This window comes from Tetrao urogallus (assembly GCF_951394365.1).
Source record: "Tetrao urogallus genome assembly, chromosome: 6".
In the NCBI taxonomy this organism is placed as follows: Eukaryota; Metazoa; Chordata; class Aves; order Galliformes; family Phasianidae; genus Tetrao; species Tetrao urogallus.
Genome location: NC_136819.1, coordinates 18,978,488 through 18,991,092, shown reverse-complemented (window position 1 = coordinate 18,991,092; position 12,605 = coordinate 18,978,488).

Below are 12,605 nucleotides of genomic sequence, written 5' to 3'. Positions count from 1 at the left end.
ACAAGAAGAGGATATAATTACGGCCTCAGACACCTAAATAAGAAAGCATTTAGTAGCAATAGGAGCAACATTAGCAGAAGAGAATCATTATACGAACAGGAGGATCTCCACTGTTCATTGCAAGTGCAGCACTAATAAAATGCCTTCCCTGTAGTAGGAGAGAGCACTATGTTTTACCACACTTTAGCAATGATTACAGCAGTAAAATCCCAGTAGCCTGAAGGTAGCCCAATAATACTAATCCATAAAGTTCACACATTAAGATTTGAAATTTCTCATGCTCAATAACTAGGACTGCTACATATGAAAGAAAATGTGGACATCTTAAGTAGTTAACACAATACACGTTCCTTGCAGATTTTGGAAGTGCTAAAAAAACACCTATCGAATAACGAAGATAACAAACGAAGCCTAATTAGAACAGAACAACAGTCAGTCAACTGAACTATAGTGGATAACTTTGCTAATCCTAAAACTCACACTGCACAAAATCAGTTCCAAATAAAACAAAACAACAATGCATTGCAATCTGTTCCTTCGGCGAGACAAGGATGGGAGACAGTCATCCAAGCTACCTTTAGTTTTAATGTCTCTTCATAATAGACAGTCTACGTTTAACTCAAACTTGATAAAGGTTCCCAGGCTTCAACACAGAGACCAAAACTGTGGCATTATGTCATGTAACAGCATTACACAAGTCTTGATCCCTAATCATGTTTTGTTTTGTGCAGAAATCTGTGCAGAAATCTATATGAAGAAATTTATCTGAACACTTAATCTCTGGGGGAAAAACAAAAGTGTCCAAACTACCTTGCTGCCTTACTCTATCATTAGCAATAGGCCATTCCCAGCCTCAGTTACAGAAATCCTCCAGCTTTGGACATCTCCGCCATGTTCCTATCTACTTCACTGGTCCTTACACTTCTCTGATTTTTAACTCATGACAATTTCAGAATTCCCAACATAACAGGGTGTAGTTTTACAAAGATTTATCCAAAGAAGAAGTGTACATACACGAGAATTGTGTTAGGCTAAAAGAGGGAATACATAATCTTCATATATAGTTAAAGGATTTCACCTAGGCTACAAGACATGAAAATAGAATTCCTGAAAAATGACAGACATAAAGAAGGAGGAGAAAGTTAAAACTGTGTGGAATGGGGCATTAAAAATCCAGGAATTCAAAGTAACACAGCATGGACTGTAACAAAATTAACCTTGTGCATGAAAAAATGGGATAAAGCTCATGTTACAGAATATTGGGCATAAATCACTCAGGAAAAGCGTTACGAAGTTGACAGAGTTAAACAGAAAAGTGACCAGACAGCCTTGTATTGCAGATGCCAGCAAGGTCAAAAGATTTCCCATTACAGGATTAAGTTTATCACACGATGAGATGTAAGACACAGACGCAAATTTAACATGCTTGCAAGCCAACAGAGAGATCAAGAACTTTAACCTCTATCCCACAAACATGAGATTTGTTGCATCTGTAATTATCCTCTGCTTTAAAAAAAAAAATCATAACATTGTTCCTTTTCATATTCAGTTAAAATCTTTAAGCTGCTACTTTGAATTACAGTTGACTAAGACAGATTTGATTTCTTCCCTAGGAAATCACATAAAGATTTCCTGGGGCTTTTTTGTTCATTTTTTGAAACATTTTCCATGCTCCCAGTATTGCGTCCAATGAAAATTACAGATCTCAGATTCTGTAAATACAAGAAATAGGTTTTCAAAGAAACAAATGAAAGAAAGGCAGCTTAAGTACAGGAGGAGTCTTTGAAATGCTGTTAGCCGGGAGAGTTTAAAGTCAGAATAATCTCACAAGTTGTATTTTCAACTTGTCAGCTGTGCACTGAAATTGTGCTTTCTAGTACTGTTAAACTCTACAGAGGAAATTCCCACTGTATCATGTTCTCTATGGTGGGTAAAAGGACTAGGATGCCATAGGATGCTAAGATCATGCCAGGAAAGGATTTCTCAGGGACAGAAAATGATGCAAGTGGCTGACACCTTTCTTACAAAACTCTTGCAAGCTCTCTATGGGCTGAGCTAGAGATAGTAGTTTTCAGAGTGGTTCTCAGAGTCTGTAGACATCCATGTGAATTAGATTCCATATGCAGCCATCTCTTGGGACTACCTAAAATATCCCTTTTGGTCATTTCTGTTCTAAATAAGCACAACACCAGCACAAAAAGCACACTATGCTCCTGAAACTTTGACCTCTATGCTTGAGGTCTTAGAGAATAAGAATGGGATTTCCCTCTATTGGCCAAAGTCATTTCTTGCTCAGAGAAGTATTGGATCTTCGACTCATCTCTGATCAGCTTTAAGCTCCATGGAGGCCTTGTTTCCTACTATTTATTTCAAGCACTTACGTCCCATCCAAAACCAAGCAAATAAACAAACGAACGAGGGTTGGCTTGAATGGACTTCTCCATGAAGAATTTTTTTTATTCAAATGTATAAAGAGATTAAAGTTTTTTAAATTCAAGCTGAGTGCGTGAAGTAGAATAAACAGCTAACAGCAAACAATAGTGTCTTTAATCTTAAACCATATCTGAGTGTTAAGTGACAAAACACAGCAAAGAAGATCCTCTCAGTTGAGAAATCTCAGCCTAGAATCCACTCCTGAAGAAAGAAGTTTAAGCCTTTGAAAAATGTAACCAGAGAACACTAGCTTATTTCTGAGAAGTCTCTGCTCTTTCAGATGGCACCCAGGCAGTCAGTGGTCTCATTTAGGATGATGAAAACCTGGTGGCAGGTACCTTTCTGGAACGAAGAGACTCAACCAAGTTTCTCCCACCTTCATGAAGAAAGCTGGAATTTCTACTATTCTGAATTTGCAGGGAGTATACATCTTTCTGAAGACACCCAGAAACTATTCACTGGCTCATAAAGAAATAACAATAGGCACTGATGAATTCTCAGGGAACCAAGAGATTTCTTAAATGGAGAGAGAGAATCTTGAATTCTAGTCTGTATTTGTCCAACAGAAGGAAGAATTTAAGTGAGACAAAGTAGATTTTGAATTAGTGTTACTTGTGTAAAAGTGGGATATAAAATCTACTTTTCAGTGTCACTTGTGGGAAATATTTTATTCAGAGCCTGATCCAGATGTCCTCACACCTCGCAAAGATGCACCACGTCTCCATACGGGATTATTTTGGATGTAGGTGTTTGGTTGCCCAAGGTATTTGGTGACTACATGCAATTCTAGGAGAACATTAAGTGACAAAGGAAAAAAAAAAAAAGGACAAGTTATCTATGAATTAGATAGTTCATGCAGGAAAAGAGCCTCAGAGGTTTGGATAGGCATTTTAGAACAAATATAAGGAAGCAATTATAGCTTCCAGGCCTCCCTTTTAGGAAAAAAAAAAACCACACACACAAAAAAAAACTCTCTTGCTTTCTGTGATTCTTTTAATCTTCTTTTGGTCCTGACATAGATGACAGACACCTTTTCTAATCATTCACCTTGGCAAATTTTTCATTTTTCAAATTAGTAACCTTTAATAAACACTCCCCTGTAATTTGCATTGATAATCCTTTTCCCTAGAAGAGTGGGTGTAGCTGCAGGAACATGTCCAAAGGTTGCTCTCCAACCTCTTACTATTGAAAAAAGCACCATGCCACTAGCTACTATGACTCAATAATAGATTGAAATCTCTTGTTATGTTTTAATATGGGATAACAACTCCCTTAGAATTTCCATTAATAACGAAGCACCTCTATGAAATACAGACAGAACAACAGCTGCAGTGAACTTCTAGTAGATAATTCTTCTGCAAGATCTCAGCATTACGTTAGCTCTCAAGACACTGCATCCTAGACTTCCAGACACAGTTCCTGGTATTCACCCAGAAAAAACTGTAACAGGAGTAGTTCAAATGCTGATATGCACACAGTTGACTAACTGCAATTTGGAGACAGTGTAGTAACACAGACATGTTGCGACTTCGTGAATATGGTAGCATTACAGCCTTAAACTGTACAGTGCTCTGACTTGAGCAGGGAAAATAAAAGCGAACATGATAGTGAGTCATATTGGGAAGTTAGCTGTACCCATGTAAGAGTGTCACTGTAACAAGTGGAATCTTCTAGTCTCAAGAAGTGATGCAGCACTGACAAGATTCTTAGAGTAGGAAAATCCAATTCAGGCCATGAATAAACAACCCTTCATCCATGCCTCACCTTACTTTGATTCTGATCTTTAGGAAGATAAGGTGCCACATCCACCTTCTATATAATGTTAGATCCTAGCCTGAGCCTCTAATTCTTTCCATCCACATTTAAGAATAGATGCTAAAATCTTGTGGGAGAAGAATCTTTTATTGATACTAAGCTGCTTTGAAAACAATACAGGACCAAAAGTGATCTTTGCTTTAACTTTAAGAAGGTTGTAGGTTTTTTTTTGTTTTTTTTTGTTTTTTTTTTTTTTTTCTCCAATCAACCAAATACTCAAACTCACGTTAACAACTTGCATCTAATTGTTAGATGCTTTATTTAACTTCTACTCAAATTAACACAAGTGGATTCCATCTTGCTCTCAGAACTTGAAGTTTGGAGAGTTAGAGGTGCTAATAACTCAAAATGACAGGACAGGGGTCCTTCTGCTCTGGGAATGAGATAGTGCTAAGCACATGTTTTACCATGTAATTCGAATAACCTTCCCTCACCCAAATCATTTTCCACAGCAAAGGAGAACAAAAACAAGGGTTATTTGATCTTCATTTATACATGTCAATCAAATACTTCTTTTCTTCCTCCTCCTCCCCCAGCTGCACATCTTTCCCCACTGCCCTCCAGCAGAATGTGGGTGGAATTCAATGAAGGCACATATTCTATTTTCTTCCCCCCACTTATTTTTGAAGAAACTATGATAACTGCTGTCAGTAATGTTTATGGAGGTAGTAGGAGTAGCCTTTTCTTGCTTGGGATTTTACATACAAGCACCTTTCCAAAGAGTCTTTTTGTTTGCACACCAGTCAATTGCATGATTACTGGAAAACAGCAAGCACTGAAAGTGCTATCTCAAGTTAAACAAGCAAGTTACTACCACTGCTGATAGAGTCCCTGTGTAGTTGCCACCAAACAATTTTCTTTTATTTTTCCACAGGACTGTGCAATTAACTTGTATGCCCAGTGTTATTTCAGGATGGGTGTACTGTTCAACTTACTTGAGTTATGCAATACAGGTATTTTGATGTTGATGAAATGTCTCGTAACCCAAGATCATTGCCACTGATTCAGGAGGAAATATACCCAGTCTGCAAAGTGGCCAAGGGTTAGTACATACAGAGAATAAACTCTGGTAAAGTACAAAAGAAAACAGAAAAGGAAAAGCACACAAAGAAAAAGGAGATGGTAAAGAAAAAAAAGTAAGACAAAAAGATGAATGATAGCCCTATACGAGCAGGACTCATGAGAAATTGTCTCAAGCCTGAAAGCATCTAGCTTGCTTACATGACTAGCTACAGCCATGTTTTCCTTATCTGTGAAATGAGGATAAAATTCCTTTCTGCTGTGCTTTGTAGATTGTGACTAACATAATAAGACCTCATGTTCAACTGAGACTGCTAAAGAGTAGTTAATAAATAAATATAATACAAGAGAAAAGGGAAGAAAGTATGCAGATTATAAAAGAAAGAAAGGGAATGAAAAAGGGAAAAGCAGACTTATTGAAATGACAAATAGGATGAAGATTCAAAAATATCTAGAGGACAAAAAGATATCCATAGAAAATAAAAGTTATAAAGAAATATGGCACAAAGGACTTATAAGAAGAATATCAGAAGGGCAGAAAAACAGTAGAGGTTAGAAAAATATTTACTTTTTAAATATGGCTGATAATAGAAAAAACAGTGGCTGTGTCATAAAACAATGAGTGCCCTGTGGCAGGACAATAGTATTCTATCCATTTTTTCCATGCTGGAAGAACACGTTTCTTCTATGTGTAATTGCTTGCATTTCTCTTGTGGTATTGTCAAATGTCCTGTGCCCTCCAGAGCTGATGAGAGCTCTGCAACACAGAGCCCCAAGAACAGAATAGGCTCCCATGAATCAAAATCCTTACACAGAAGCAGTGTTAATAAAGAAAGTTGCCTTGAGGGCTATTAAGTTCTGCACTAATTAAAATGGCCGATTAGCTGCTTTGAAAAATGTGGTTCCCCTTTTCCAAGGGATAGACACAGACAAGCCTTACAGCTCCTTTCTGTAAATGCTGTACAGCTAGCACATCATTCCTGATCCCCTGGAGTGAAAGCAATTCCTTTCCTTCCTTTTCTCTCTCTACGGAAGCCATTCCAGTTGCCAGTGTAATGGAGTTCAGGCTTTTCTTGGTCTTCTCTCTGTCATCTATGAGAGGACATCAGCCAGCAGCTACTGAAGTGAGTGTCTTTGACTTTGATTCTTTAACTTTGATTTGACGGTGACCCAACTGATTAATTCCTCTACATTAACTGGGAACTTTGAGGCATTCCAAAAGGCCAGAATAAGTACAGGAAAATGGTACCAAACTGTGAGGTCTTGAGGTAGGGAATGGCAGAGATTTCCAGCTCTAAGATGTGAGAGGTGGAGGAGAGAAGGAATAGAAGAGAGGAGAAGCTGTGAGGAGCAATCTGCTGAAAGAAGTCTTCCATGCTCCTCAAAGTCCCTCAATCTTAGCTGGATTAGGTAGCGTTCAGTAGAAAGCAGGCGGCAACCCAAGCAAATCAGGTCCAGAAACAGCTGCAGTTTTTGCTTGTTTGTTATCAAATAAGAAGAAAAATAAAGAAAACACTTGATAATTAGCTAACATTCTACCTTTTTCAGGATACTGCATGTTTTGTGAAAACGATACCAAAGTTTCCCAGAGTGACTTCTAGATTTACTTCCCCATGTCTTATTTGACATGCCCAGTGCCTCTTAATTCACATAAGTTCCTTGGTGCAGCAGCAGTACATACGACACATGTAACATTACACATATGAGTTGGATCCAGGGAAATAACTCTAACAGCTCTCCTGAAGGCAGAAAGTCAGCTTCAGTAAGCAGAGTAAAAAAGGTTCAGCACAGATTGTTTTGTGTTATCCCCAAGAATAGATGATCAGTGAAGTCCAGCCCCTGAATTTTTATTTTATCAAGGTCCTACACGGAAATGAAGTCACCAGGCTAACTAATTTAGAAATACTGATACTTAGGTTGAGGAAGGTTGAAGATCTTGACAGCATCTGAAAGGTTTTAGTAAAACCTTTTACTGCAGGACTGTGCCAAAACATCTCTATCTTGCACCTTCATATCAGACTTCTATAGTCAAGTTCCCTCCCTGCTTCAGGAGAGAAAAGTGACCCTTGAATACTGATGAGCTGAATGTCCTCAATTCGTGCAAACAATTAGTAGGAACAGTCATATGAACTGGGACACGCATGTACAGCATGCGCAGGTTTTTCATACAGAGCAAGTATATAAACAAATTACTCCTTACTTGACCTAGTGAAGCACCACACCTACTCTGCACACAATTATATCTTTTATGTTCTGCATGAAAGAATATACTGCAAATGAATCTTAGTACAAAGTTTAAATAAAGAATTACCAAGTAATAATTAAACCAGCCTGTCATTTATTATGATTAGACACTAAAGTAAGATCTGTTTCTTTTAATGCTTCTCAAAGAATGTACTCATTTTAGAACACGTACAACCAGTTACAGAGAGGTCTCAAAAGACATACTGTTCTCCTCCGGGCTTAGTGATGCAAAGTGTATTCATTTTTATTACTGGAGTTGACCCAGTTATTGATATCACAGCCGAGGTGACACGCTATCAGTCTTGTCATAATGAGGTTATGACCCAGAACTTTCTCTTGTAACCTCTTCTGTAATGTTCAACTAAAGGTCTCTTCTGTTATGAAACCCTTCACAGCAGGACAAAATAAGTTGCTGTGTTTCAAACAGGAGGAACACCAGGCTGTGTACTGCTAAGCTGCATTAATCTGGGAAGATTTCTGTGCACAGATGGCCAACCAGATGTAAGCATTAACCAAGAAATCAGACCTAAGTGTGGCAAATTTGAGTGGTAGAGGCTCACACATGCACAGTTCCTCACATCTATTTGCAGTGCACCACATGAGAGGGCAGAATTTGTATGGTGTAGAAACTGCTGTGGGAGCTCAATGGCTTTTCCACTTCTTAGTTCCTTTAGTGCACCACAGATCACCTACCACTGAAGTCTTAACTTCAGATTTTTGGGTTACAGATAATGCTAATCCTACAAAGGTATTATTTACAATTTATATTATAGTTGCACCCAGAAACCTAAAAAGAAAGGGTATCGTTTAATTAGGAGTTTTGCAAACAATAATGAGTTGCTGCATCAGAGATCTAACACAGTTCTTATCGGCGAGCATAAAAGCGATGGATGGAACAGATAAACTGTGAGGTGGGAGTGGATTGGAAAGACTGAATAACTGTAAAGCAAACAGACTTCACTGCAGCTCACTACTTGCCTAACAGATGGGAGTGGTTCATGAGCATCATAGCAGAAAAAGGTTTTGAGGAGGGATTTAGAGAGGGATAAGACATCAGCTTTATGGATTTTGGCAAGAACTGGTTTTCACTGCTAGGTAATGTAGCAGAGAAAATATTTAAGACTTCTGTCTCACTGAAAGAAGAGCAGCTGCTTAAGTTGCACTAGGTGATCACTCCTCAATTTAATACATTAATTGCTATAGCATGCGGTGAGAGATGGTTTTGCTAATTGACTTTAGCCCATTTAGCATCCATGGTCTGAAAAACAGTTTTGATTTTCATCTCCTGTGAGTACATATAATTATATCTTCTCTTTGTTGTTTATCCTGAAGTTGATCATGCTCCAGTACGGCTGAAGTCCAGAAAGCATAGCTGTATGTTGAAATGAAAATTGCACAATAACCATCATCATAGAGACCTAAGGGGAAAGTTGTAAGATTTGTTATAATCTCATACAGCTTTATGAGATGTTTAAACCAGAAAATACAAAAATGTTTTCTGAATAAGGTATGATCATATTTCATATGAAGCTCAGATCTTTTCCACTGTGGATTCCACTTCACTTTCAGTGAAAACAAACAGCATCTTTGTTAAATACAGCGATTTGGGAGCTGATAAGGTTGTTTTAATTATTAATTGTATTGACTCCCAATATATTTTGGGCTAAAACAAGCATTTAAAGCTAATTAAGAATATAATTAAGCCTTCCTGAAGTTGATAGGTACGACTTCATCAGCTGTGAATCCTTTCTTCCACTCCAAGTCCTGCTCCCACAGACCACTAGCTCTCCACGGTCCCTGGATGCTATTACAGACTTGACTGATCATCTATTAGCCCTGCACCCCTGGCAGGAGCTTCCCTCTCTCATCAGCCAGGAACTTTCACTCACTTAGTAGCCTTTAACCACGTAACAGAATCAAGGCCAGATCTGTTGCTCAGGTTCCTTTTACTGATGTAGCATGTTAAGTGAAAAAGCATGCTGCAGGTCAAGCTTTCAAGCAGCTGAGCCAAGAAGTTCATACACAATCTTCCTCCCACTTCTTTATTTACATCCAATCTGCTCCTTTTACACTTTACCATGCTCTTCCTACTGCTTAGCTTCTGTTGTCAATCTGCAACACATTTTTTTATTGATTAATGAATGACTAATGTTTATGACTTAACCATACATTACAGACCCATGCTACCTCCAATCACTGTCTTCACCATGTGTTCATGTCCTAAGAGTTTGAAGGCTGTCTTTGGCCATTTTCTTGCTTTCATGTCCCTAATAAGAGGCATGAACGCAGACCTTTGCTGGAATATAAATACCTTGCTAGTTCACCTCCTCCCTGCTCAGTCACCGTTTGAAGCACCCCATTATTTTGGTTGCACGCTTACAATAATTAAGTCTCCCATTTTTTCTAGGCCTCAATTATCTTGCTTTCACTGACACCTATAAAGTCTTATTTCAGGAAACAGGAAAATTAACCACAGTATTTATTTATTTACATCCACATAACATAAAACCTAGGTAGAGTTGTTAAAGCACCTGGCACTGGTTTAGAAACATAATTACAATATTATAGAATCAGTCAAAACACCAGCTGCTCTTTCTTTCCTATATCTCTTCTATCAGCTACATATCATTCACTAGTTTCTGAGAAGATTCAATAAAGATTATAACTTCCCATAAACCATATCTATTACACAAGCGTATCTTTTCCTTGCTATTGCAGCTTAGCATCGCTTGTACAATCTTTGGAAAGAAGCTATGGAGAATAAGTAAACAAATAACTTCTAAAAATTATTAATGTCTTATATCACAAAGTCCAGATTACTGCACCCATAGCACAGTTTGTCCGCTTCTGATGCTCAGAAACTACCTTCATGAAGTTTTGAGAAATGCATTGAACAAGCCTACCTCTCCTGCTGAGATGAAAAACAAAGCAATTCATCACTCAAATACAATCTAAAATAATTCCTACCATATAAAATTTTCTGATAGGTAGCAAAGAATATTTTTAAAGGTCAGTGGAGAAGTGGAATGCATAATGAAATACTGATGAATTGGGATAAGACTGGTAGTTGATATAAGAACAAGTTAATCGCTTAGTGCTGTAAATTATTACTGCTTTTACATTTAAATATTTGTGTACAGCAAAGAGAAGCAAAGATATCTTTAAAAGACTAGGCCCTTTTTTTTTTTTTAATGTATGTATACATGTCTGAAAAAGGGTGCGATGGCATTCTTGCAGGCAGTCTGTCCAGCATTGGCTGCTGCCTGCCTATATTTCAGCTGTGAGAATACTTCAATAAATAGCCTTAAAGTTTCACAAAAGACACCTTCAGGCCAGCCATGATATTCCTCTCGTTCCAATCTGGATTTGCATCAGATTGGTTTTTCTTGTTTGTTTTGTTGTTGTTATTTCTTTGCTGTGAGTTCAAAAATTTGGAAAAGTTGAAACAAAATTTTGATTGTCAATTAACTACCAGAAATTTCCATGAACACATACCCCATGTGCTCACTTTAGATGCTCTTCAGAAGCTGGGAGGCTGGAAGAGAGCTTCCAGATTAACATTACCAGTAACAGGACTGAAAATAGGAGAGATGCATCGCATCAACACCTAAACCTGAAAAATACAAGTGCAACCCAGAAACATTAGTAAATGGGTGCTACTATGAAGTTAAGTAGATTTAAAAGATAGTAGTTTTCGATTTTTAAAAATGTGTTTTATGGTTGGTTTCATCCAGTTACACATATTCTTTTTAACTTGTAACACTTGTTTCTGCAGAGAGATTACAAATAAGTACTAATTAATGAACCTTCCAAACTGGGCTAATGATCTGATGTATGAGCATAAGAGGTTGCAGCAATTTCTTACCATTTGGTAGTGGAAAATGTGTGCAAATACTTCTTGGCCAGGCTGGTAGAACTACAAAGCCTTGATGTAACAAGAGATTGGAGCACTCGGACTGAAAGTTTTGATTAACCATTTGACTTGCTATCTAATTATGAAGTTTAACTACATCTCCATAAGATCTAGAAAGACTCTCCACACCTCATTGTTGTTTTCTTTTGTTTGTTTGTTTTCTATTTTTTGTTGGTTTGTTTCTGTTTATATTTTTAAAGTAAGCTTAAAACTGATATGCATCTGACAACAAGCAGTTCACCACATAGCACCAAGGCTTTGCTGTATCAAAGGGCAAGAGATCATAAATGAGGCATTTGTCTAAAATGTAGCCAGATTTTCCAAAAAGCTCAAGGATAATTCTTTTCAAATGCTCACCATCTACCTCTATAGGTATATTTTCAGAAATGCTCAAAGCCATGCATGCTAAAAGTCTCCAAGAATGTTGCTGGTTGTTTTGGTTCTTAAACAGAAGCCAAGCTTTTTGAAAAGCCTGTCCCCTTTGAAATATTTCTGCTAAAGGATATTATAGTATAGATGTTATTATTTTGGGTTCTAGATGCATCTGTACATCTCTATAAAAAACAACCATGGTGTAAAACAACATGATGTTAAATGAAAAACAAACTCAGTTTGTTTGGAACACAGATCTTTCTTTTTGTTATTTCTTGAAATGGCTTCATAGACACCCTTTGTATGAAATAACTCATCCTTGTCATTTGGAAACATTATATCATAAGGTTTTGTCAAGTCATTTTTTCCCCCCACTGCATCTATTTATAAAGCAGGCATTCTCTTTTTTCAGCCTTTCTTATATATGCCCTTCTTTCTTCCTAAACAAATGCCTGTTTTCTTCATTACAAATACTTTTGTGACTTTTACAAAACAGAATTACACCTGACATTATTTCCTAACGTATTCATTCTGTAGATTTTTTGTTCTGTTTGATCTTTTCTGAGTGCTGCAACTCCATTTTACTAAACCCTTACTTGTGAACAAAATATAGGAGGAACAGAAAATTGTAGATATCAGCAGGAAAAAAAAGAAACAAGAAATCATCTGGAAGGAAAGTAGAGTGCAATTTAGTAAAAGAGTCAAGTGGAAGATGACACTCTTGCACAGACCTAGCAAAATATATGAAAGCAGAATGGAAAATATCCAGAAAATAGTTTGGAATACACTGAGGTCAGGGATATATCTA